At 35.2% G+C, this 27,769-nt stretch overlaps 1 long non-coding RNA gene across 1 annotated transcript; it reads left to right on the top strand.

Annotated features, from left to right (window-relative positions):
* LOC147830196 (uncharacterized) lies at nucleotides 1–27,568 on the top strand. The gene is made up of 3 exons (XR_015440676.1): nucleotides 1–845; nucleotides 2,473–2,552; nucleotides 26,102–27,568. It is a non-coding gene; the product is annotated as an uncharacterized LOC147830196 (long non-coding RNA).
* The last annotated feature ends 201 nt before the right edge of the window (nucleotides 27,569–27,769 follow it).

The raw sequence follows: 27,769 nt of genomic DNA, 5'->3' as shown, positions 1-27,769 counted from the left end.
TCAGTTATGAATATTACTAAGAATTCTATTTTACATTTCAATCCTCAAAATGTATAATAGATAACGTCAAATAGGAAGAAAAAGTCCAAAGTGGAAGGGGAAGAGGAAGTGGGAGGGTTAGGGGAAAGGTAAGAAGAGAAAGGGAAAAATATGAGAAAAGGAAAAAGAGGAAACAAAGTCTTTGTAAATAGGGAGGGATGGAGGGGTTGAAAGGAAGACATGGGAATGGGGAAAAAAATAAGAACCAAGATGGATCATGTAAAGGTCCAAATTCCCAATGATGAATGCCATCATATTGTATATCTAAAATGTACCAATAAACTTAATGAAAGAAAAATTTTTAAAGAAATTTAGTTAATTTTGTTTGCACAACAAATTTTATATTTTCCCTGATTTATTAAGGATAAAATTTGACTCAAGATTGAGCAAAGACTACGCCATCTTCTAGGAACCATTCTCAGGTTGAGAAACAACTTCTAATTACTCCTGAGCCTATGAAGGAATGAAATCTTGAACCTATGCCACCCACTATCATGAAGCCTGAGCTAAACATCATGAGCTGCATGTTGTCTGACTCATCGAGTCCTTCTTCATCAAGTAGAAGTTCCAACTGAGGCTGTGGACAAGTTATTCTCATGAGTGAGTGACTCAGATGTCCATGGCTTCAACTCCTGATGTGTTGCTTTCTTTCTCACAGCACGTGTCATGTATTCTTTGTGCATCAAGGAACAAAACTTGCTTGTAATTCCCAGATTGTTCACCATAATGAGCTGGCACCATCCAACAGCAGACATTTATAAGTCCATACTCCTGGTCAGATGTGATCTTGAAGGACAGTGATGAAGGTAAATCTTGCTCCCCATTCTGCACTCAATAGATAGAACTTTGAGCAGGGAATCTAGTTATTCTTTCTGGCCTAGAGAGTTAATTATAAGGATCCTCAGTGAGTCATGAACAATGGATTCACTTAAGGATCAGGAGTACTGAGAAAACAGATTGAAATTTGGCAACAAAATATAAAAAAAAGTTCAGAAAAGGTGTGACATGTTCTTACCCAATGAGTATTAAATGAAAATATTTGTATTTGATGCAAATACTAAAAAAGGGACCTTATAGAAGAGACCTTGATTGGACAGGTGAATACACTGAGCTGTTAAGTGGATTCCACATTCTCATTTTCTCAGATGTCCTTAAGCTTGGCCAATCATTTCATGAATAAATCATAGTGGCAGCAGAAATGGGCATTTCAAATAGGCTCAGATGCATTTAGATTCACACAGAACAATCTGTTGACGATTGTGGAGCGCGTAGCTTCGCAAGAGCATAAGTATAACTCTACATTGGTAGTGTCCTCTGAGAAGATAATCCAACCACTTGGCAAATTCTTTACATTGGACAACTTTCTGTTTTGAAAGTGGCTGAGCATTATTTTAACTGGAATTGGAACTTACTGTAAATATGTCAGTGCCTCCTTTCCCAGAATAAAATGTGCTTCGGGACAATTCTCTTCTGGGAACTTACCTAACACATGATTTAATGTTATCACAATCCACACACCATTGATTTCGAACATGAGACTGAATCTATAGCAAATGAAGTGCAGCATAGATACATGTCCCTGGATTTACTGGGTTTATCATATTCTTTATCACTTTGACACAACCAGCCCAATAGCATGTGTGGGAAGTACTTTTGTTTCTCATTTTGTCCCTTTAATATGTAATGACTTTTGAAATATGATCCATTTTAGATAGATTCTAAAGAAAAATTAATATGTATTTCTAAACTTTTCAATATGTTATATAAAAGTTGTACATTTTGTATAATTAATGAACTAATATTCATACATTATCATCAACTAAACCGAAGCTTTATTCAAATTTTTTTCCTTTAAAAATTCACTCAATTATTTGTCTTTTTGAAGTCTTCTTAGCTACACTAGTTGAGTGTCCACACTTTGTGAGACTGAATCATCTCAGGTGTATAATGCCCCTTCTCTGCTAGCCTAGATTTATAGGTCTGAGTTCAGGGAATAGAATTCAAAATGTTTTCTTGTATAGACACTCTAATGATTTACCAGCAAAATGTTTGCTTTTCATGTTTACACCTTTGGGCCCTGCTGGGAGAAGTTTATGTGCTCAAATATTAAATTCTTGAACAACAGAACACAATAGTTTCTTTAAATTAAAAGCTCATAGTGAATTTTAGTTACATTGGGCTTCTCAGCCCGTTGCATAAATGGGCAAAGACGACTAATATATTGACTAGAGTAAGTGTCCTCTTTGATGTCAGAGTGAAACTGGATCCTTATAACACAAGGAAAATAGGGTGATATTTGTATGGAACTCAGGATAGCTTTATTAGTTCTCTCTCCTTTGACAAATGTGAAGTTAAATTATAATAACCCACATAATTTATCTGAATTTTTAAAGCACAGATATCATTACTGACAAAGACTTTCATCTCTCCCAGGCAAGAAAAATGAACAGATGAAGGGCTTCTTGAGAGCAGAGGGAATATAGCTTAAGTTTATACATGCTAACTACAGTCATGTGAGTAGCTATAGGGATGGAAAAACTTGTGGTTATGAGTATTTGTAAGTTATTTTCATATGAATATGTTTGTGTGACTACTGATTTTTCTTTCATTTTTAACCATCATTGGTATATTTTCAACATAAGATTTGTTAAAATGATTAATCTCATGCCTCAGTATATTTGTTTCAAGATAGAAATTAGCTAAAACAAAATGAACAGGACCCAAATATAGTATCACAGAAATTCATAATCCTCTGCAAATGAGAAGATTGCCATGTTTTTAATTATATAAGTGGTGGGTTTAACATAATTTATATAAGTATAGTTTTGTTATTTTCATTATTAAATGTTTACATTTTTGAAATAGATATATGAATGATATGTTAACAAAGTTTGCAGTTTCTGAATGTTTTATTTTTTATTTACTGGAACTTGACAAACATTTCTCAGAATCCCTTTTAGTGCATGAATCCAATGTTCTCTGTGATCAATAGTGACCTAGACTGATTACCTGAAACATGCCACTAAAGTCAGACATGTTAGCTTCTCAAAGATCACAAATAACCACTTTGATGCCCCATGTCAGGAGTTGGACATACCCTAAACATTATAGACTGATTTACTGGTAACCTATCTTTCTCCTCAAAGATCCATTTCATATTTTCTCTTCATAAGGTCTTCCAACAATTTCAGCAAAACTTGATTCTACATAAAATCCCTTATTTAGTAACTACTGCATGTAATACTCTACATATGTGGGGGAGAATGAAGATCACCAGTCAGGAAAAATGTGTAGATAAGGGTCAAGTAACACTACAAAATAAAGCAATAATAACTATACGTTGTGACTTTTATTACATAAATAGTAAAAAGATATAATAATAAAAATGAAAATGTAGAGAGAGCAATAGATAAAGGTTAACTATTGGACATTTCTCAGTTTATTAATAAATACTTAAATAATGAGTTAAGCCTGTATATTAACCTCATCAGAAACCACAGTATAAATATTAATCTTAGTGGAAAGGCAAAATAAAAAGTTTAATGTAAACTTTCATTATTATAAGAAGATTCATACAATGAAGGATACAAAAGAGAAATGAGGGGTGAGGACCCCTCGACAAGCCCACCAGCCACCAGCATAGCGACGCGGCAGCCTGCAACCCCCACCCCCTCCCAGGCTGTGCCGCTACCTGGTTCCACACTACAGAGGCACGTGTGTGTGGGGGGATAAAGGCCATTGTCCTGAGCTGCAGACGTGAACAACAGAGAGAGGGCCTCTCTCAGGCTCCCTGAGGAAAACTGAAGCCCACTGGAAAAGTGAAGAGCGTCTCTGCAATAGAGGTACACCAGACCACTGCACTTGGTAAGTTGGAGGGATCATCACCTCCCATTGGAACCTGGACTATCTTCAGGGGAAAGGGCAGCTGGAACCCGCAGTAGAGCTTTGCAGAGTTCAACCATGCAGGAGAACAGGGAGCTCACATTGGGACTTGCAGCCAGGAATCTGCCTGAATCTCAGGTTTGCAACTGGCTTGCTAAGACTCATTGACTTATATCTGCACACTGCTGCCCACATTGTCTATTGTGACAGCAGAGACATACCCTGAAGTAGGCCCTTCATTTTTATCTATTAGTTGTTATTTTCAAAAATATTATTAGTATTTTTTACTCTTATTTTTAATTTTTTTTCTAGTCCTTTCAAATTTATATTTTTCTCTTTTTTTCTTTCTTTTCCCCACTCCAAGTTTCTCCTTTTCTCTCTTTCTCTCTCTTACTGTCACACATTGTTCTTCATCTCCTTTTGTGTTTCTGTTCTGATCCTAATTCATATTTCTTCTTTATTTTTCTTTTCTTCTCTTTTTCCTTTTCTCACCTGTGTCCTCTGACCTCACTGCTAACCTTCCCCTATCCTTCTACCTACCTATCCCTCCCTCCCCAATTTCTTCTAACTCCCCATCCCAAAGGGTAAAGTTGCTATATTAAAGAGTTTATTCACTATAAACATATATTGGATTGGTCCTTGATTTTGATTTAATTCACACAGTTAAAGGTGATAGATTAATAACTACCACAAATTGCCATTTTCTAAGATGTACTTGATGCTATAGTGTTGATGGCTGTATCACTTGGGCTAAGGTGTTGTGATTGATCTAATCAGTTGCCCTTACTGGTATAATGAAAAGACTCAAAACGTTAAGACTAGCTATATCTGGAAGACACTTCTGAGAAGCAATCATTCCATAAGCATTCTAACTACAAGCAACAAAGATACTTACAATAAGCAACTTCAAAGACTCAGTCCTGAAATTAAATGAAGGACAATACCAAAAGCAAAAATGAGAAGACATTTAAGCAAGGCACAAACTCAGACTTTCCACTCCACAAAAGGCAAATTCTGGGGGAAATGAGGTGGAAAAGTCTGACAATCAACCACTTGAATACCCTGAACTGATAGCACAGTAAGTAACAAAACAGATGAATGAGGCTCTAGAAAAATTCAAAGCAGAAATAATCTCCCAGATAATGCAGAGATGGTGAGTAGAGTAAAAGACATGATTAGAGGCTCTAGAACAAAAACAGATGAAAATATAATGAGGCCCAGAAACATGCTGGAAGCCATGAATGCCCAGCATAAGAAAGAAATGGAATCCATGAAACAGATTCAAGCAGATATCCAGGAGATTAAACACTCCTTTGAAAGTATGCACAGCAGATTAAAGGAATGTGAAGATAGAATATCAGATATAGAAGACAGAATGGCAGGTAATGACCATGAAAACAGAGATCTCTTAAAAAGAGTAAGGAACCAAATCAATCCAGCAGCTGCTAGATGATGCAAAATAGAACAACATAAGACTGATAGGAGTCCATGAAAAAACAGGAGAAAGTACAATTGACATTAAAAAAAACTGTTCATGGAATAATAGAAAACTTCCCAGACAGAGGTAGAAAATTGGACATACAGATACGTGAGGTGTACAGAATTCCAATTAACCATGATCAAAAAAATCTACACTGAGATATATAATAGTCAAGATCCTGGAAACCCAACAGAAAAACAAATATTAATGGACATGAAAAACCAAATAAGCACTAATACCATTGTAGTAGGGGAGCTCAATACCCCACTGTCACAAATAGATAGATCATCTAGACAAAAAATCAGCAATGAAATTCTAAAACTGAACCAAGCTATTGAACAAATGGACATAATAGATGTTTACAGAGTGTTCCACCCCACAAAATCAGAATATGCATTCTTTTTGGCTACACATGGGTCATTCTCCAAAATAGAGCATGTGCTAGCTCGTACAACATGTCTAAGTAAATGTAAAAGAACTGAAGTTACCCTCTATATATTATCAGACTATAGTGCAATAAAATTGGAAATTAATAACATAAGAAACTACAAAACCCCCACAAGCACATGGACATTGAATAACACCCTGCTGAACAACCAATGGGTCACAGAGGAAATTAAAGAAGAAAATACACAGTTTCTACAAGTAAATGATAATATCAGTACAACATACAGGAATCTATGGGACACGATGAAAGCAGTTCTATGCGGGACATTCATAGCAGTGAATGCCCAGATTAGGAAAACAGAGAGAATTCAAATAAATAGCCTAATGCAAAGCCTCAAGCTCCTAGAAAAAGAAGAGCATAACAAACCCCCAGCTTGTACAAGAGAGAAAATTATGAAGATCAGAGCAGAAATCAATGCAATGGAGACTAAGAGAATGTTATAAAAAAAATCAATGAATCGAAGAGTTGATTTTTCAAAAGAATAAATAAAATCAATAAACCTTTAGCCAATCTTATGAAAAAAAGAAAGAAAAGGCCCAAATCCATGCAGTTAAGAATGAAAAAGGTGAAGTCACAACAAAGAAATGGACACAGTGGAATATAAAATAAGCAATATAATCAGGGATAAAGATAGAAAATATAGAGTAATTAATGTGATAATTTAACAGAACGATATTGTAATTTAATATTTTAAAGTCTTAAAATTATTTCTTCCAATTCATAAATTTAAAATTGTCTCATATACACATACTGTTAAAATATAAATAACTGGTAAATGAAGAAGAAATATAGAAAACATATAGAATTGATTATGTGATATTATTATGAAGAAAATTTTAATGAAAAAAGTCTTTCATACTGAAAAAAGTGAAAATGAAAAATTTAATAATCCCTTTATGAATAAATTTAGTCCATAAGTAAAGTTTCCCACAATGAATATTCCAAACAGATATCCTGAAAAACGATTTCAGTAAAATCTTTAAAGAGCAAATTCTAGTCTCACACAAATTCTTAGACAAAACCCAGTAGGAGAGAACACTTTCCTACCTGGTTGATGATGGAGTCAGCATATTCTACATCCCAATATGAAAAAAAAAAAAAACAAAAAACAAGCTCTTGTTACCTTTGCTACCTTGTGTGTGCCAAGTTGTTTCTCCTCTGTGATGCTTAGTTGCCATCCCAGCCTCAGAGCCAGCCTATTATGGATTGAAAGCTCTATAAACTGTGACCACTTGAAAAACCCAAGGGTTTAGAGAGGAGGAGGATTCCTGGCCACCTTAGCACACCTCCCAGCACAGAGGAGGAGGCTTCTGGACTGCCGTACCACAGCTCCTAGTGCAGAGGTGAGCCGTACTGGTGCCAGCAGCACCTCCACCCCAGTTGAAATGAGAAAACGTGTAAACAGTCTCAAAAATAGACTTTCAGATCAGCTACAGCAATCACAAAGGGAAATGAGATGGAACACTCTGATACTCAAACACCTGAACTTGAACTGGCAACAAAAGAGGATCTGGAAAAAATGAAATCAGAAATAATTTCTCAGATAATAGCAGATATTCTTTCTATAGCGCAAGACAGGATTAATAAATCTAGAGAAGACACAGATAAAAAAAATAGAGGAGCTGAGGAACATGATGGAATCCCAACATGGGAAACAAATGAAATCCATAAAACAGATGCAAATAGATTTCAAGGTGATTAAAAGCTCTAGTGAAAGTCTACAGAACAGAATGAGCCAATGTGAGGACAGAATTTCAGATATAGAAGATAAGATTGCAATTAGTGACCAGGAAAAGAAAAACTGTTTCAAAATTGTAAGGGACCATGAGAAATCAATCCAGCAGCTGCTAGATGATGCAAATCAGAATAATATAAGACTGATCAAAGTCAATGAAGAAACAGGAGAGAGTGCAGACAACATAAAAAAATTTGTTCACAGAAGTGATGAGAGAAAAGTTCCCAAGCAGGGGAAAAGAACTTGGCAGACAGATAAGTGAGGCATATAAGACTCCAACTAGCCTTGATTAAAAAAAAATTTACACAAAGACATATGATTGTTAAGATTCCAGAAACCCAACAGAAGAACAAACTTCTACAAGCAGTTAGAGAAAAGAAACAAATCACATACAAGGAAAGCCCATCAGAATCACACCAGACTTTTCAATGCAAGCCATCAAGTCAAGAAGAGCTTGGAGTGATGTATTTCAAGCCCTAAAGAAAAACAACCTCCAACCCTGATTTGATATACTCTGCAAAACTATCTTTCAAAATTGATGGAGAAATAAGATACTTTCATGAGAAAGAGGACCTTAGGAAATGCATGAATACCAAGCCAGCACTCCAAAAAATTTTGGACAAAATCTTAGGAAAAGACAATGAGGATCACAACCCCAGGAAGCCTAGCAGACTAAATCCATCAGGCACAACAAGAAATTAAATGCAAAGGGGGAGAAGCCAACAAAAAGAAAAAGTAATGACAAGGATAATTCAATACATATCAGTTATAACCATCAATGTTACTGGACTCAATTCACCAATCAAAAGAAATGGACTGGCAGAATGGGTCAAGAAGAAAGATCCAACAATATGCTCCATATTAAAAAACACACTTAATTAAAAAAGAAACTCATAGACTAAAAGTTAAATGGTGGAAAACAATACTCCATGTAACAGGAACTTCCTAAAAAGCAGGAGTAGCTGTCCTCTTTGCAGATCAAGTGGGTTTCAGACCAACACTCATTAAGGGAGACAAAGGACACTACATCCTTGTAAAGGGAACAATTCAGGAGGACAAGGTGATGATCATAAATATATATGCACCAAACAGTAGTGCACCCAACTGTATAAAAGAAATACTAATGGACATGAAAAATCAAATAAGCATTAATACAATAGTAGTGAGAGACCTCAATAACCCACTGTCACAAATAGATAGATCAACTTGACAAAAAATAAGCAAAGAAATACTCTACCTCAATCAAACTCTTGAACAAATAAACTTAACAGATGTTTACAGAGTGTTTCACCTCACAAAATCAGAATACACATTCTTTTCAGCTGCACATGGGTTGTTCTCCAAAATAGGCCACATACTCGCTCATGGAACATATTTAAGTAAGTGCAAAGGAATTGAAGTTATCCCCTGTATATTGTCAGACCATAGTTTGATGAAATTGGATATCAATAGCAAAAGAAAAGAAACCACAAGAATTTCATAAACAGATGGAAATTGAACACCACACTTCTGAATAACCAATGGGTCACAGAGGAAATTAAAGAAGAAATCAGGCAGTTCCTACAATTAAATGATAATGACAATATAAATATTGGAATCTATGGGACAGAATGAAAGCAATTTTATGAGGGAAATTCAAAGCAGTGAATACTCATATTAGGAAAACAAAGAGAGTCCAATTAAACAACATGATGCTGAAATTCAAGTTTCCAGAAAAAGAAGGGCATGAAAAACCCAAAGCTCATACAAGGGAGGAAACTGTGAAGATCAGAGTAGAAATCAATGCAATGGAGATGAAGAGAATGATACAAAAAAATCAATGAAACCAAGAGTTGGTTCTTTGAAAGAATAAACAAAGTTGACAAACTCTTAGCCAACCTTATCAGAAAAAGGAAAGAAAAGGTCCAAATCCATGCAATTAGAAATGAAAAGGATGAAATTACAATGGACCCAGCAGTAATCCAGAGGATATTAAATACTTACTTTGAGAACCTATATTACAATAAGATGGAAAACACAGAAGAAATGGACAGAGTCCTAGATACCTAATAATTACCAAAGTTGAATGAAGACCTAAAAATTCTAAAGAGCCCAATATCAATCAAAGAAATTGAAAATATAATTAAAAACTTATCAACTAAGAAAACCCTATCTTGATGGCTTCACTGCTGAATGATATAAGACATTTACTGCCACTACTGTTTATACTCTTCAGTGAAATAGAAAGGGAAACAATACTGACAAACTCATTCCTGGAAGCAAGCAACACCTTGATTCCCAAAGCAGAGAAAGACTCAACGAAAAAAGAGAACTATAGGCCAATCCCACTAATGAACAGAGATGCAAAACTCCTTACTAAGATACTGGCAAATAGAATGCAGAAGATCAACAAGAAGATGATACACTCTGACGAAGTGGGATTCATCCCAGGGATGCAGGGATGGTGCAACATACACAAATCAATCAGTGTAATACACTATATCGACAGAGCCAAGGATAAAAACCATATAATCATCTCAATAGATGCATAAAACGCATTTGACAAGATCCAACACATATTTATGATAAAAACCCTATAAAAAATTGGAATAGAGGGTCTCTACTCAATCTGATGAAATCTATCTATGAAAAACCAACAGTCAATATAATACCAAATGGTCAGAAACTGAAATAAGATACAAGACAAGGATGTCCAATATCACCACTCTTGCTCAATGTAGTTTTGGAAACATTAGCCACAGCAATTAGACAAGAGAAAGAAATAAAAGGAATAAAGATAGGAAATGAAGAAGTCAAAATGTCATTATTTGCAGGTGACATGATATTCTATATAGAAGACTCAAAGAACTCCACCAAAAGTCTTCTAGACTGAATAACCAAATTCAGTAAAGTAGCTGGTTACAAGGTCAACACACAAAAATCAGTACTTTTCTTCTACATGAACAATAGACTTACTGAGAGAGAAATAGAGCAAACAATTCCTTTCACAACAGCATACAAAACCTGATACCTAGGAATCAAACTAACAAAAGAAATCAAAGATCTCTTCTCTGAAAACTATAGCACTCTGAAAAGAGAGGTTGAGAATGATATCAGAAAATGGAAAGACATCCCCTGCTCCTGGGTAGGAAGGAACAACATAGTGAAAATGGCCGTTCTTCCAAAATTGCTATATAGATTCAATGCAATACCAATTGAAATCCCAGCAGGATACTTCATGGACCTTGAGAAAAAAATCCAAAAATTCATTTGGAAGAAGAGACCAATAATAGCAAAAGCAATTCTAGGTAACAGACTCATGGCAGGGGGTATCACAACTCCCAACTCGAAACTATACTACAAAGCTACTGTGATAAAAACAGCATAGTACTGAAAAGAAAGACCTGAGGACCAGTGGAATAGATTAAAAGACGCAGAAACAACTCCAGACACACTCAGGCACCTCATCCTCGAAAAAGGAGCCAAACACCCTCACTGAGGAAAGATAGCCTCTTTAATAAATGGTGCTGGGAAAATTGGGTTTCAATTTGCCAAAGATTAAAACTAGACCTGTATCTCTCACTATGCACTAAACTAAAATCAAAATGAATTAAAGATCTAAATATAAAAACAGAAATGCTGAACTGGCTGCAACAGAAGTTAGGTAGAACTCTTGAAGACATTAGTGTAGGAAAAGATTTTATGAACAAAACCTCAGTTGCCAGTGAACTAGCACAATCTACAAGTTGGATCTCTTCTTACTAAAAAGCTTCTGCACAGCAAGAGAAACCACCAACAGAGCGAAGAGACATCCCACAAGGTGGGAAAAATTTTTCACCTGCTGTCCCTCAGACAAAGGTCTACTATCAAGAATCTAGAAAGAACTTAAAAAAATCAGACCTCCCAAATTTAAAGACCCAATCCAAAAATGGGCATCAGAAATGTACAGACATTTCTCAGACAAAGAAGTAAAAATAGCAAATGAACATATAAAAGAAAATGTTCAACATCACCGGTCCTTTGAGAGATGCAAATGAAAACAATTTTGAGATTCTAGCTCACCCCAGAAAGAATGGCTCCTATCATGACATCAACTGATAACAAATGCTGTCAGGGTTGTGGGAAAAGATGAACACTGCTCCACTGCTGGTTGGAGTGCTGGCTTGTGCAACCACTGTGGAAATCAGTATGGAGATACCTCAAAGAACTAGGACTGGAAGTCTCTTTTGAGCCAGCTATTCCCCTGCTGGGTATCTTCCCCAAAGAATTCAAAGAATCATACCAAAGTGATATATTTGCACCCATATTTATAGCAGCACAGTTTGTAATATCTAAATCTTGGAAACAGCCCAAATGCCCATCAACTGGAGACTGGATAAAGAAAATGTGGGTTTTTAAAAATAAAATAGAGTACTACTCAGCCTCAAAAAATGAGAAATTAGAGACATGTATAGTTAAGTGGATGCACATTGAGGCAATATTCTTAAGTGAAATAAATAGGACACACATATGTAAATATGGAATAGTTTCTCTAGTGTGAAAAATTGAAAGTGTAAATAAGGACTAAGAGGTATAATAGATAATGTGAAATAGGAAGAAAAGCAGCAAAGGGGAAGGGGAAGTAGGGTGTAAGGAAAGGAAAGAAGGGGAAGGAATTAATACGAGAAAATGAAAAAATGGAAACAAAGTCTTTGTAATTAGGGAGGGATGGAAGAGTTGAAGGGATGGCAGGGAAATGGGGAAAAAATAAGACCCAGATGGATTATATGAAGGTGCAAATTTCCAATGATAAATGTCTTTATATTGTATACCTAAAATGTACCAATAAAATAAAAATTTAAAATAAACAAACAAAAAAAACATAGAAAGTAGGAAGGCCGCTAAGGAAGAAAGAAAGAGAAAGAAGAAATTACTAACCAATACCTGTCATGTACATTTACTCAAAAACACAAGAAAATATTGGTAATATGGGTACACAGAAATATTAGAAAATATCAGAAATGCAATACATCAATTGGTGCTTTTTTTAGTGGTACATTTTTTATTATCATTGACAAATAATCAATACAATTCATCTCATTAAGAGAATAAAAAGAAAAACATGATTAGCAAAACAATAGAGAAACAGATTTACTAAATTTAACATACACTTAGATAGACCTTTAGAAAAGTTAAGATGGAAAGAGACATTCTTATTTGATAAAAGATCTCTACATGATTCAACTATCATGATCATTGTGAAATTGAAGATAAAAGAAAACATATGTCTGTTCTGGCTCTTGTTTAACATTACACATAAGGTCCTACCCAGGGCAAAAGGGCATGTAAAATAATTAAACAACATAAAGATTGAAAATGAAGTAAAGGAAGTGTTTATGTGTAGCTGACATGATCCTTCATATAGAAAATGTAAATGACAGATGGATATTTAAAAACTGTTTATATTAAAAAAGAATCTAAAATAAATTCATTAAATAAGTTAATTAAAAAAGGGACTGGATTCACAGTTAATATACAAAATGGAATTATATCATAAATATGAAATTTTAAAAGTGCTATTTGCAAAAATATTGACACTTTATTACTTACAATTGAAACCTAGTAATGATATATAAGATCATTGTGTATATATATATATACATATGTGTGTGTATGTGTGTGTGTATATATATATATATAAAACTTCAAAATATCACTAAGAGAAATTAAAGATGCTAAGTGTAATCATGATGACTTGGAATATTCAGTCTTACCACCTCAGTAGTACCACCTCAAATCTGAATATTCAGTCAGTAACATCTCAAATCTACCTCCATATTTAATGGATCACATCCAAAATCCCACTATATATTTTGGAAACTTACAAGCTATTCCTAAAATTTTATTGAAATGCAAATGATGTAGAATAGCACAGAAAGTATTGAAAAATACAAGAACATCAAAGCTGAAAGACATTATACATCAACAAATATGTACTTTAAAATAAAGATAATATGAATAAGAATGTTGCTATGGGCACATATTTTGATAAATAGATCATTAGAACAGCAGAAAGTCTCGAAGAAATCTCCTACATGAATGAATCTTAGGTAGACAAAATTATATACACATGTATTATAATAAATTGCATGGTAGCTATCTGATATCAAAAAGGTAAAAATAAATGCATAATTTAGTAAGATGGGAAAACTTCAAATTCTAGATAAAAACACTATGAAACCTTATCTTCTTTAGCTTTATTATTCATAAAAGTTCTTTAATAGCTATTAGCTACAAAAGGTGGTACATTGTGGGATTAAACCCAAGAATTGAAAAATTAGTAATAGGTACACTGGCATTCATTAAAATTAATTTTGTAAATTAACTCTTATAGTTAATTTGATACATCTTTTATGAAAGAAATTATGTTTATTAAATGACATCAGTCTTGAGTGAAAAGAAATCTACACACTGGAAGAAAATATTTACAATATATATTTCCAATAGGGAAATACTGTCCAGACTATGTGAAGGAGCCCTATATATCGATAAAGAGCAAATCATAAATACAGAACAAAGAATCAAATTCTGAAAAACAAAGTGTTTGTACCCAATTTTCCAGCTAAGCTAGGAGGTTCTATCCTCGTCTGAAAGTATACATGATCTGAAACGGATTCTTGGCCAGAAAAAAAAAGGATAAATGTGCTAGCTGATTATTTATAATTATGCTGTTCAAAATTTTAAAGTATCCCCAGCGTCATCGGGAAGTTCATCTATAAACGACTTATGCATGGTGTTACCAATCAGCTCATCTAATTTGTCTACAGGAACACAAAAGACACTCCTGGAAATTTTGTAGGTATGGTGCTGAATCTGATACCTTGAATCTCCCTCATTGATTCATAAGGAATAGTAGAAGTGAATATTGAACAAATAGAGAGAGGACTCTGAGCCTGATTAGGGCTTCAATATATGTCATTATTATTATTATTATTATTATTATTATTATTGTTTTATTCTTCCATATCTTTTATGAAAATTTTCTGTGACTATGTTCTGTGACATCCTCTATTTTTAAATTGTCTGACCCACATAGTAACTACAGGGTAAAAGATCTGAAGAAACATTTAAGAGAATATAAAATTTGCCAGTATGCACAAGGATAGGCATTCATCCTATTACTAATTGGGAAATGTAAGTTAAAACAAGAAAAAGACACAACCAGGTACACATTAACATAGCTAAAGCAAACAAAATTTCCAGATTAAACTGAGAATATCTATAAATGAAAAGGACAGGGAGTAACAGGAATTCTTGTACCTTGTTAGTAGGAAGATAAATTGGTACTGCCTTATTAAAAACTTGACAATATTTGTTAATGAAAAGCACATGCCTATCTTATATCCTACCAATCCCACTCCTATGCATATATTTAAATGGATAATTATCAAAAACATTGATAATAATATTCCAAGTAGCTTGATTTATCCTATGCAGAAATTGAAATAATTCAAATACTTTAAAAGACAATGTGCAAGTAAGGTATGATATATTCGCTTATTATGATTCCATATATTTTACTGATAAATTCATGAGCATAGATAATTTTGGTGATATATCCAAGCAAGGTGAAAATTAAGTACATACTAGATGATTTCAGTGGTTCTGTATTAAAGAATCAGCAATGGAATTTGATAGTAAGAGAAATCAGAACGGAGATAAATTCTGAGGTAGGAAATGTTCAGCAAATGGGGTAACAGGTGTGTCTTGGGCTGATGAAAATGGTCACTGTGACTAAATGAACTAACTTTCCTAGTCAGAAATCATGTCATATTATAAACAGTAAAATAACTGAAATACTTTGATATTATTACAGAAAGAAGGTAATCAGTAAATCAAATGAAAGCAAAAATAAATCACGTAGTATTAGCATTATGTTGAACATCATGATTTAAATAAGTGGAAAATATAAAGTAAGAAATGCTCATGGGAAAGTTAGCTATTCACTAAGAGTAATATAACTAAGTCTTCATCTTCTATATTTCATAGTAACGCTTTTGCTTCATTTGAATACTAAGAGAAAGAAGTGATGGAATATGAGAAAAGTAGAGAATATACATATGCACTTTGTCAAATAGCACATCAAAATCCATTGTAATGAAGATTAATAATTTTACAAAAACGAAAAAAAATTCTATACAACGAAACACACTATTAATCAACTATTGGCTGATGATATACTGAGAGAAAATATTTGCAATAATGTATTGAAATTTTGCAATATTCAGCTATATAAGTTCTCAGCAGCTATCTCTCCACGAGCTAAGGAAATCAATGTTGACTTTGAAGAAACTATTGAGGAGTGCATAAAAATTGGCTAGAAAAGTGAAAAAAGCACTCAAGATCATACCAATAACTAGAGGATATTAACATATTAATACCACCCACATCTCCTTAATAATTACATTACAAATGTAATTGTGAATCTAAAATGACCCATTCATTTCTCTTGTGTATATTATGCAATTTTATATAGTAGGTTAATAGGTGTATGCTCAGACTACAGCTTTCATATTAGTTTTATGTTAAACAGAAAATAAACACTGTATGGAATATGATTCTCTAAAATGCACATTTTTCAATTACTGAGAATATAGTAATATTCTTGGTAGTAATTTATAAATCTGAATTGATAGTCCTTACAGTGTCATTATGAGGAAAGTCACTTTCCTTAATTTTGTTCTATCTTAAGAAACTCTACTATCAAGAGAGAACCACGACGTATTTTATGCCACTTAAAAAGACATAGGTGAATGAAGAATAGAAAGTTTAGCTGATTTTTAGTCCCTAGGCAACCTGAACTCTTCTTTAGGAAATGCCTTTACATAGGAACTCATTGTCCCTCCTCATTTGCTTCAACTCAATCCCTCTATACTTTGTTAACACTTCTGTATTCAGTATCAAACCCTTCAAAAGAGTAATTAGGACCTGAGAAAGTCATATCAATGAAGAAATTGAAAAAGTTAAAGTGGCACCGTCATAAAATATGCTGCACTGGTGTATTGATTCTTTCAAGTCAAAATCACTTGAGGAACTGTAACTGCAGAAGGACTCATTTGACCTCTTTCCCTGCACATAGCAAGTGGTAATGATTCCTTTGACACAGATGTCCTTCACACATCAGGCTGGAAAATGATCGTGGTCACCAGAGACTGAGTAGCCCTTATCTTCCACTGACATTAACATCCCCTGACATCTACCTCTTAGTAACATTCCCACAATTGACTGCCCAGGTCCAGAGCTCATGCCTTCCTGTCATTCCTTCACAACTTTGTTTTTCTTTGTCTAAAATATATAAAAGCACCATGCTTAGGTCATTTCTTCAAACTTTCTTTTCTTGAAGATTTTGAAGTACATGTAAAATGATGTAATTTTTATTAAATCAGCTTTTAAATTAATTTGATTCCTAGATCCAGACAAAGAACACACAAATGAATTGAATGGGAGTACAGGGCTCTACCCTTTCTCTTCAGACCATGACACTTACCTGATTTGTGTTCTGACTTCTGATCCCCGTCCTCTCTTAAGGCCCCAGGTGTCCTCTGGAAACCCAACCAAATCATGGTAGTTTTATTGGTTATATATATCTTTGAAAAAATAAGCTAAATGAATAATTTGAACTGTTTTATTCCTTTTTAGTCACATTTTACTATAGTGATGAATTATTGATTAACTTCCAGATTTTCCATTAACATTCTATTCTCCTCATCCATGCAAATAAATAGCAAATGTATTTGCGATTTTTTGTGGCCATTGTGTTACTAGCCTAAAAGAACTTACAGTTACTTATTGTATTTGACATACTAAATGAAAGCTATGAATTGTGGTGATCTTCCTGGGGCCTGTATTTAGAAAGCAGCAAAGAAAGGAAGATATTTATTGTTAGATGAGGTTAGCTAAATAGCTATTTTAGATAATAAACAACGTATACATAGTCATTTCCATTTTGGTTAATTCTAAAAAAGAGTTCAAATCAGAGATTCAGACCTCTACAAGTAATCATTGATTTTCTTTAAAAATTAAGTTCTAATTGAACTTTATCTAGCCTAATCTCTCAAATATCCTTAGAGAATGTGTTTTATGAATGTCAAACAATGGTGCCCTTGGTGCAGCAGATATTTGCAGAAGGAGATTGTTCTCGATTGTGCTGAACTGTAGCTTCAGTGCTGGGAATGTTCACAGAGAGGACTGCGGCCAACCTGCCGTGAGGATATTCTTTCCTAAACTAGCAGGAGGGAAGGCTGCCTGGGTTGCTAGAAGTAAGAATGTTACTTTGCTCAGAGCCCACAGATCCCAGCCTCTTACCTGGTCTGTACCCCTCTGGGGAACACAGAGACTGATTTCCCAGTCCATGATTCAACAGCCTTTTTTGTGGTCTGATTGATTGTGACATGGAAAGATAAGATGTGTTCCTCTCTGACACCCTCATTATGATAAAATCAGTACCATTTTATCTCGTGTTATTAATGACAGGAGTGATAGTACTTCACGGTTCCTTCCATTTTCCTTTGCATAATGAAATGCTTGAACCTCATATGCTTTTGGGTTAGTAGTGCAGGCTCTCTATGTAATTTTATGTATATATGTAATATGTAATATGCATTTACAATGAAAGAGAATTTTTAAATCATATAAACAAAACTTAGCATTTTAAAAACTAATTAATTTAGAGACTGCAAGGGTGTCTCTTTTCTCAACAGACCACAGATTTTACCTGCATTGGTAAATCCATAACCTGCCTTGTGTGTCTAAATTATTCTTTTAGAAATCATAAATCATTTGCTGAAGTATTTTGATAGACATACTTTTAAATAAAATAACAAGCTGAATGACTATTTTAATCTATCTTCTGAAATAATTCTTTTAAAAGATTTGATGGATAATACTTTTGGTGGTCCTGAATACATGATAATTTAGCTGTATTCCATTTTCTTCACATTTTGAAGGAAAACATACAATCTGTCTCAATAGAAAATAATTTGAGTTATTAGAAGAACAAATAAAAGATCATTTATTCAGATATTTAGCTGTAATCTACATAGATTATGGAAGAGTTAAGATTAAAGTTATAAAATTTATCTTCAGATAAGGAGAGGAAAGGATAGAAAAAAGTTTTAAAATAACTTAAAGCTATGCTATCTTTGTAAAAATAATCATCAAATTCCAAGGTCAAAGTCTAAGAATATCATCATATTAGATATTTTGAAGATGCAGTTATTGCCCATGATAAAGTAATTATGTAAGAGATACGAAAAATGTATAAATAATATCTGCATTTAATTCTACTCTGCCTAAAAAATAAAGACATATGCCACAGGCTAGAGGAAATTATTTGCAAATCAAATATCTAATAAAGACTTATTTCCAAAATTATTTTTTAAATAATTCTTAAAAATTAACAGTGGGAGGAAAAACTTATTATTTAACAAATGGGCAAACAGACAACTCACCAAAAATGTTATATTAATGCTAAGACAGTATATGAAAAATTCTTAACAGCATTTATTATTAAGAAAATGGAAATTAAACCCACAATATAACAGCACTGCACATTAGAATGGTTCAAATGTAGAAGTCAACTGATAAAAAATTGGTGGCAACTATCCAGAGTGTTAGAAATTTTTATTTATTGCTGATGACAAGGCAAAATATTCTGAACATTTTTGAAAATATTTTGATGGTTTTGTATATAAAGTTAACCATAGTCTCATTATAAACTTAGTATTTGTTTCAATTCTTAATTATTTACCTGACTTTAAAAACGTATGCCAAAACACATCAGATTTCAAGTTATATTACTGAGTTATAGTGATAGAAAAAGCATGTTACTGGCACAAAAAACAGACATGTGGATCAACAGAACAGAATAGGGGATATAGAAACATTCAACTATTCAATCTTTGACAAAGGGTCCAAAAACATACTCTGGAGAAAAGACAGTCTCCTTAACAAACGGTACTAAGAAAACTGGCTATCTGCATTCAGAACATTGAATCTAGACCCATATATCTCACTATGTACTAAATTTAAAAAATGAATAAAGTTTAGATGGTAAAGAAAAATATGTAATCCACTGGAATATAAAATAGGCAAGCCTCTTGAAGACATAAGCATAGGAAAGGAATTTCTGGACAGAACCTAAATTGCTCAAAAAATAACATCAAGAATCAACACATGGAATCATAGCAAAACAAAATATTTTGCAAAGCAAAGAAACAACCAGCAGAGTGAAGAGACATCCTACAGAATGGAAAAAGAATTGCCAGATATTACTTGGTAGAGAACTAATAACTATAACACCTAAATAACTCAAAAAATTACATCTCCTAAAGTCAGATCCAAACCAAAAATGTGCAACTGATATAGAGACTTCTTAGAAGAAAACTACAAATGACAAATAAATACATGAAAAAATGTTTAACATTTCTGTTGATTAGAAAAATGCATACTAAAACAACACTGAAATTTTCTATATTACCTCAGAAGGAGAGGCTGTTATCAAGAAATGAAATAATAACAAATGCTAGCGAGGTTGTGGGAGAAAAGGAACTCTTTTACATCTTTGGTTGGAATGTAAACTAGTACAATCACTGTGGAAATCAGCACAGAGATTCATCAAAAAACTAAAACTAGAAATTCTGTTTTACTTAGCTACTCCCCTTGTAAGTGTCTTCTCCAGAGAGTTAAAGTCATATAATAATGATACATGCATATTCTTGATTATAGCAGCACAATTCTTAATACCTAAACATGGGAAGCAGCCTATATGTCCATCAACAGGTGAATGAGTAAAGAAAATGTGGCATTTTTATACAGTGAACTACCACTTTGCCGTAAAGAAGGATAAACTTGAGTCATTTGTAGGAAAATGGATATTAGGTGAAAAAATCAGACAGGAAAGCTTAAATATCAAATGGTTTCTTTAATTTGAGAAAAGCAAAATGTAAAGAAAGAGCAAAATAAAAGACAGTAATAGGAAACAGAGATATAGAACTTTTGCAGATGGAAAGGGAACCAAGAGAGGGAGGGAGTGGACAGAGAAGGGAGGGGAAGGAAATGAGATGTGTTACATACATGGACCAACTCCTGATGAGAAATGTGAGTATTGTGTACTGCACATGTGCACTAATAAAATATAAACACTGAAGGAAACACATGATAGTATAAACTATGTTTATTGCAATACACTAATATAATAGTATAAACAAATGTTTATTGCAATATTGTTGATAAACATTTTTACTGCACTAATCTATTCACATTTTCCCAAATTATAAGAAAACAAGCTATCCTACAATAAATGAATCCACTGTTTCATTCACATAGTGGCATGCTTTTCAGTTATATAAGGTGATAAACTATCAGTCCAAGAAGCAACTGAGATCAATCCTAAAGACATATTTCTGAGTATAAAAGCCATTTTGAAAAGAAAACACACTATTTTATCCTAGCTGTATGATATTCCATAAAAAACAAAACTCTTGAGATGATAAAACAAAAGAAAACATCACTGATTTACATGTGCCTGAAGAAGGGAAAAAAGTGAATAAATGTAACGTGTAATATTTCAGGAAGTAAAAACTATTTTTATAAATATTATAGTAGTGGATACAAAATCCAAAGAATTTTATATTCTAGGACTATTGCAGGGTGAAATGTGCAAATGAACAAATAATTCATCTATTGTGCAAATCTATGGCATAACCCCGCAGAAGAACATGAAAGGGCAAGTTTCATAAGTAACTCTGTATATTAGTAGAATAAGCCTATATACATGCCCAAGCTTAGAAAGGCACTGTATTCTAATTAGTAAACAGTGAAATATCCCAAGAGAGCACTGTTTAAGAAGTAATACTTATGGTACATTTATTCTGGAAATGAACAAGTATATATATATTGATGGCTTTCTGGGTGACTCAGAATTTTTACTTTTGGAGAGGAAGATTGCCGAATGGGAAAAGAAGGAGACTGGAATGAACCCTGTGGTATTGAATTAGAGCACATATTTAACTTAATATAGATACAATGGATGGATGGATAAACAGATGATAGGATTTTTATCATGTGTGTAAACAAGGTTACTATCCAAACATCTCTTCCTCCCATCTGCCCATGGATTGAGAAGGCCCAAAAGTAAATGACACCTTGATAACAATGGGGACATCCAGTTTCTAGTACTAATCTCTATTAACTGTATCTTTAGGGAAATAACTCATTTTACAATTGTGTCAAGAATGTACAGGATCACTTTGAGCACCTTGTAGTGCTAGAAATTGAGAAAGTGTTCAAAACTTCAAATTACAGAGAATGTTAAAGGGATACAGAAGGCAACTGAAAGCTCCCAATGGTGGAACAATTAGACAAGCAAAGTATTAATTTAGTAATGGATTATTACCATTTGACTGTCAATCAAAAATAATGAAAAATAAGAGAAGAGATAAAATTCTTATTTACATAAGGAGTCTGAATAATTATATACCTGTAATGCTAGGAGGTGCACATAACTTCCCACCCCATTCACATGGGCTGTACATCAAGATATTATATCCAAGAGTATAGATTGGAAAGGAGGCAAGAGAATAGCAGATATGTATCAAAACCTGGCAAATACGTCTTCAGCCATATGATCAAGAGTTACATCAACAGGGATGAAGTCTTCTTATGAAAAAATGTATAACCCCGGTCAAAATTTGAGAAAAACATCACACAAGCAATAATGAAGGGCATCTCTTCAAAATAACTGACCTGTACTTCTCAAAATTATCAAGGTCATCAAAACTAGGAAAGTCCAAGAAATTGTTACAATGATGAAGAACCTGTGAGCTTGGTGTGGTGGCACATGCCTGTAATCCTAGCTGATCCAGGAGGAAAGAAAGTTCAAGACCAGCATGGGAAACTCTGCAACTTCTTTTTTTCTTTTTTCTTTTTTTGGTACCTGGGATCAAACTCAGGACCTTGCGCTTGGGAGGCAGGCGCAATGCCACTCAGCTAAATCTCTGCCCCTCAGAAACTTCTTAAGACCTCATCTCAAAAGGAAAATTAAATCCCCAGTACAAAAAAAGAAAGAAAGAAAAAAAGAGAGAGAGAGAGAGAGGAAAAGAAAAAAGAAAAGGAAAGGAAAAGCCTATGAAAACATGACAACCAAATGTAACAGTATTCTGGGTCAAATTGTGGGACAGAAATAGGACATTAGGTAAACACAAAGGAAATGTGAATAAAGTCTGGAGTTACTGATTAGTTAATGTACAGTTATCAGTTTCTTGGTTTTCACAATAAGACATGGCACTATTAGATGTTAACAAACATCAAACAGGTTGAAAGCAGTGACAAGAGGAGTTCTGGTAGGGCAGTGATGAGGAAATAGTGGGCTTGGATGTCCTGGCCAATGCCAGACACCAATGGGACCCTGAGGCTGGGGTTCGGGGAGAGGGTCCGGCCTCAGGGCATACCCAGGGCTCAGAGGATCTTGTCTGGGACACAGGAGATCTTGACGTCCTTGCTGCTCTCAAAGTTGCAGCTTAAGCCCCAGGGCCCACAAAGACTGGCTCCGCTTTCACGTTGACAAGCAGCTTACAGTCAATGTCGTCATCTGATCCAACTGTTTCTTCAGCGTGGCAGCTAGTATGGAGAAGGGACAGAGAGAGCATCGCCAAGCAACCCTGAGAGGCATGGTAATCTCTAATTTGTGCTGTCCTGAACTTGTCAAGGAACTGTTTGAGTGTCATGTCCTCACCTTTAAAATGCAGCCCCTGCACCTCAAAATGGTCCCACACTGTCTGTCTATTCTTGGTCACAGTACTGGTGATATGGTGTGGCCAGGGTATCAGAAAAGCCGAGGAAGGCCAGGACCAACTTGAAGAACCCATTTTTGTGGGAGTCCAGTTTTCAGCACCCCCAATTACCTTATAAAGCCCCAAACAAACCAGGCCCACCATGGTGGCTGGGGTCAGGAGGACAGCAGGTTGATCATCCCTGCAATCAGCTTGCTTTTGTGAGCATCTGAAGGGGAGATATCATAGAAGCAGCCACAAAGAATTGCATGTAGAAGCTGCTGTCATCATCCTTCTCAAAGTGTTCATAGGGAGGCAAAAGGCAAGTAAAGGTAATGCGAGGCACTACCTGAAGATGGGGGTCGGGTTCCAATTAACCTCGAGTGCTCATTAAGGACATTAGATCAGTGGAATAGATTTTGTTGCACAGCAATGAAAGGAAGGAAAAAACTAACTTGAAAACCAAGTAGCAAAGAGATTAGTTAGGAGGTATCCTGAGGTCAAAGAACACTCAATTGTATACCACTTTTATAGTGCAACGGAGAGATTAAAACAAAACGAGGACAATGGCACTGGGCAGCAGAAGTTGGAGACATTGCAAAGTGGTGGAGGAGAATCTACTCCTTACCCTGCTTCACTCAGAATATTGGTTTCATATAGCTGCTGTGGACAAGGTCTCTAAATTAAGTTTTCCTATGTGAAAAGGGAGTAGTAAATGTGAGCTAAATTAGTGTGTTAAGTTACAGCGTCATTAGTGGCACAATGTCCAAATGGCTTGTTAGAAAAAGTATTTTTTAAATGCCTGTTCTTCTTGTAGGGTGTGATTAGGGATGTGGAGTGACTGTCATTATGGGATGTGTGGATTCCAGGACATCTAGAATAACCATTCTTCTCCAGAAGGGCTTCAAAACAACGAGAGACAGACATGGAGATTGAGCAAGTAGAGGTGATACGGTCACCGTTATTAATGAGAAAGTTGTTGAAAAAAGGCTGCTTAGCTAATTGTAGACAAGGGCGGATGAACACGATCTTCCTCGCAAGGGAAAGGTCCACCCTGAAAAACGTGAAGGAATGCAATTTATTTATTTATTTATTATTTTTGCTCCGTGGATAAAGGAGGCTCCCAAGCACAAAGAATTGTTGCACACCCTGCAATTCAGGCCTCTCCGACACCTCTTTAGGCAGGAATGAGTGAGTAATACGCAGCATCCTCTTGTGGCAGCCTCTTCTCTGTTGGAAGAGCAGGCTGACTAAGGAGTTGGTGGGGCCACTGGCAACACCATCTGAGGGGCCAGGAGCAGGCTTGGAAGCAGAACAGGGCCACTCTGCCCTGAGGTGGCCGCAGTACAGAGCAGTCTATACCAGAAATCCGGTTGTCTGCCTATTGTTTAGAAGACAGTGGACAAATGATGACTACAGAAGGATATTTTTAGTTACTAAGTGATTTGGAAACTATACTTTGAATACAATGTTTCTGGAGCCAAGTACCAAAACTGTTTCAACTAAGAGAAGAAAAATAAAAATAAAGACATCAAGAATAAAATTCTAGTATAAAGTGCTTGGGTATTCACCTGGATATTTAAAACCAAATTTAAAATGTACAAAAGCATTTGCACAACTAGAATCTAAAACATATGCATTAAATTTTGATATTTAGTGCACATTTATCAAGTTACCCATTCAACATATTTATTTTTACAAGAGTCCAACAATATTACATATATATATATATATTTGGTATTCAATATTTATTAACTGAATGACTAAAAATACACTGGAACATTGAGTTTTATAGCTTTTGTTCAGTCAGAAACCATTCTGAGATTACAATATGTTGCCCCAACCATATTTAAAGTGCAATTTATAATCGTGCTAAAAGTTGACATAATTTCATAATGGACTTGGATTAAGAATAATTACTTTGTAGCCTGGGATTTAGCACAGCAGCACTATGCCTGCCTCACAAGCGCATGATCCTGAGTTTGATCCCCTGTACCAAAAAATAAATAAATAAAATAAAGAATAATTACATTTTCAACATAGAAAGACAGTTTGTGGTCTGAGAAGGAAAAAGGAAGGCTAAGTATAAGTGCAAGTGCAATATGCCATCACATACGTCAAGTCCTTAGAATAGATGTAAACCAGAGAGAGGACTGTGACAGGAGTTGTTGCATTTCATAGTGAGTGGCAGTGAAATTCACTTCTGAAGAGCGACTCTGAGGGAGAAAGCTGTGCAAATATCTAGAAGACCACATTCAGTGGTGAAGAAATGGAGTGTGCAAAGATCGTGAAGTAGAATCTGCCCATTGTTTTGGAAAGACACTGAGATGGCAGAGAGAAGAGCAAAGGTGAGGAGGTGAGATCAGAGAGAGAAGTACAGCTGATCAGTCAGAGCTGTACAGTGCAGTAAGGAGTTTAGCTTATATGCCACATGCATTAGGAGACCTCGGAGAACGACCACATTGCTCTGTACTAATGTGTTTCCCATCAGCCCTCTGACTGATGGGAGGAGAATGGACCGAGGGAAACATGAGTAAAGCAAGGAGATCAGAGAGAAGCTGTGGCAGCACTGTGAGCTGCTGTGGTCCCTCCTGGATTTGGTCTTCCTATCAGAGATCATTTGGGTAAGATGGGGGTGTCTTTTAAATGGATGTGCTTTTAGCTGTGAAGTAAACTTCCGAGGTAAACTTTTGACTGCACTGTATCATACACGAGTTTCGGTCTCCTAGGAAATGCCAGAGTGGAGCTGTGAATGTAGGAGTCATCGACTATGGGCGAGTCCAGGCCCTGGGTGACATCAGTGAGAGGTGAATGTGCACAGAGGACAGGGAGCAGTGTGGCCCTGGGACCCACAGCTCCTGGAGACTGGGAACAGGACACAAGTGCACAGTAAATGGAGAGCACAGTAAGTGAGTCAAGAGGAAAACCGCGAAGATGTTACAAGTGATTGACACCCGCGAATGGTTCTGAGACGTAATATAAGGACTGAGGAAGAACCCGGGACTCTGGCAGGACAGAAGTCACTGGCGACCTTGCAGAGGACAGATTCCCGTGAGGTGATGGAGATTGGATGCCCACTGGCATCAAGGGCATGGGGAAGGCATTGGGCAAGGAGGAGGTGAAGTAAGCATACGTGTTTGTGGACAGTTCTTTCAATGAGTTCAGCACGAAGTGATAGAGACTTTTTTGTTTGAATGGTAATATTAAAATAAAATACAAAACATATTTTAGAGCACAGTCTCAAAGCATTTTCCCAAACACTTAATGTATGTTCACTCTTACCTAGCTCACAACTGAAATAACAATAAACGTGCTATCCTCTTACTACTTTTGGTAGTAGACTGAGAGACTTAACCACAATTGCTACTTGCACAGAGCAGGCATCTCTTCCACATTCTGCACACCTGGACGGTGATGGAAACCCTTCGAGACACAAGAAGAGATCCGGCAGGAGATGGCTGGGAGCTGTGAGATTCCATCCCCAGGTGGCATGAGGAAACAACCCACCGTCCCTCCTCTTACCTACGTGAAACAAGAGGGAAATGGTAATTCCCTTCTCAGACAATGGGTCACAGAGTCACTTTCCTGCAAGAAATATTTTCAACAGTTGTTTTGATATATAATAGACATACAATAAACTGAACAGATTTAAAGTGTACATTTTGGTACGTGTATGTTATTGTAAAACCACCACCAAAACCACCTCAGAAATTCCCTCTGGTCCCTTGCATTCCCCACAGCCCATTCATGGGCAATCACTGATCTGCTTTCCTCAATACAGACAGTTCACATTTTCTTAAAATTCATTCACATGGAATTTTACAGCAGGTATTACTTAACTCTGCTTTTTTAGACTAAAGATTTGCTCTGTGTAGCAATAGCACATTCTTTCTTGTTGATAAGCGGTATTCCACTGTATGAGTGTATTGCAATTTTGGGAGTCTTAAAAATAAACATGGTATATCTTGATTTAATTGGTGTATTTGTGATTAGATAAAGGTAACAAATATCTGATTTTACCAGTGGATTTTCCTGTTTCACCTGTGATTTTCTCAGTTTTTGTGTTCTACATTTTAAAGCTCAGTTATTAAGTGTACTTAACCTCAGGATTGTTATGTGCTGTTGATGGATTTACTCTTTTAAGATTATAAGAATAACCTTTATTTTAGACTTGTGATTTTCATTTCTCTGAAACCTCCTCTGGCAATAATATAGTCACTCGAGCTATTCATTAAGATTATATATATATATATATATATATATATATATATATATATATATCAGCTATGTTATATTTGCTAGCAAATGCAGATACAAAGGTTGATAGTGAGCATGGAAGAAAACATTCCTTGCTCCCACAACTGGTTACAGCTTGGCATGAAGTATAACTTTTGGAG

Source organism: Heterocephalus glaber, unplaced genomic scaffold (assembly GCF_053883595.1).
Source record: "Heterocephalus glaber isolate CG9 unplaced genomic scaffold, H.glaber_assembly_v1.0 deba00000281, whole genome shotgun sequence".
Lineage (NCBI taxonomy): Eukaryota > Metazoa > Chordata > Mammalia > Rodentia > Bathyergidae > Heterocephalus > Heterocephalus glaber.
The sequence above is the reverse complement of the archived record's forward strand: the minus strand, read 5'-3'. Positions and strand labels throughout refer to the sequence as shown.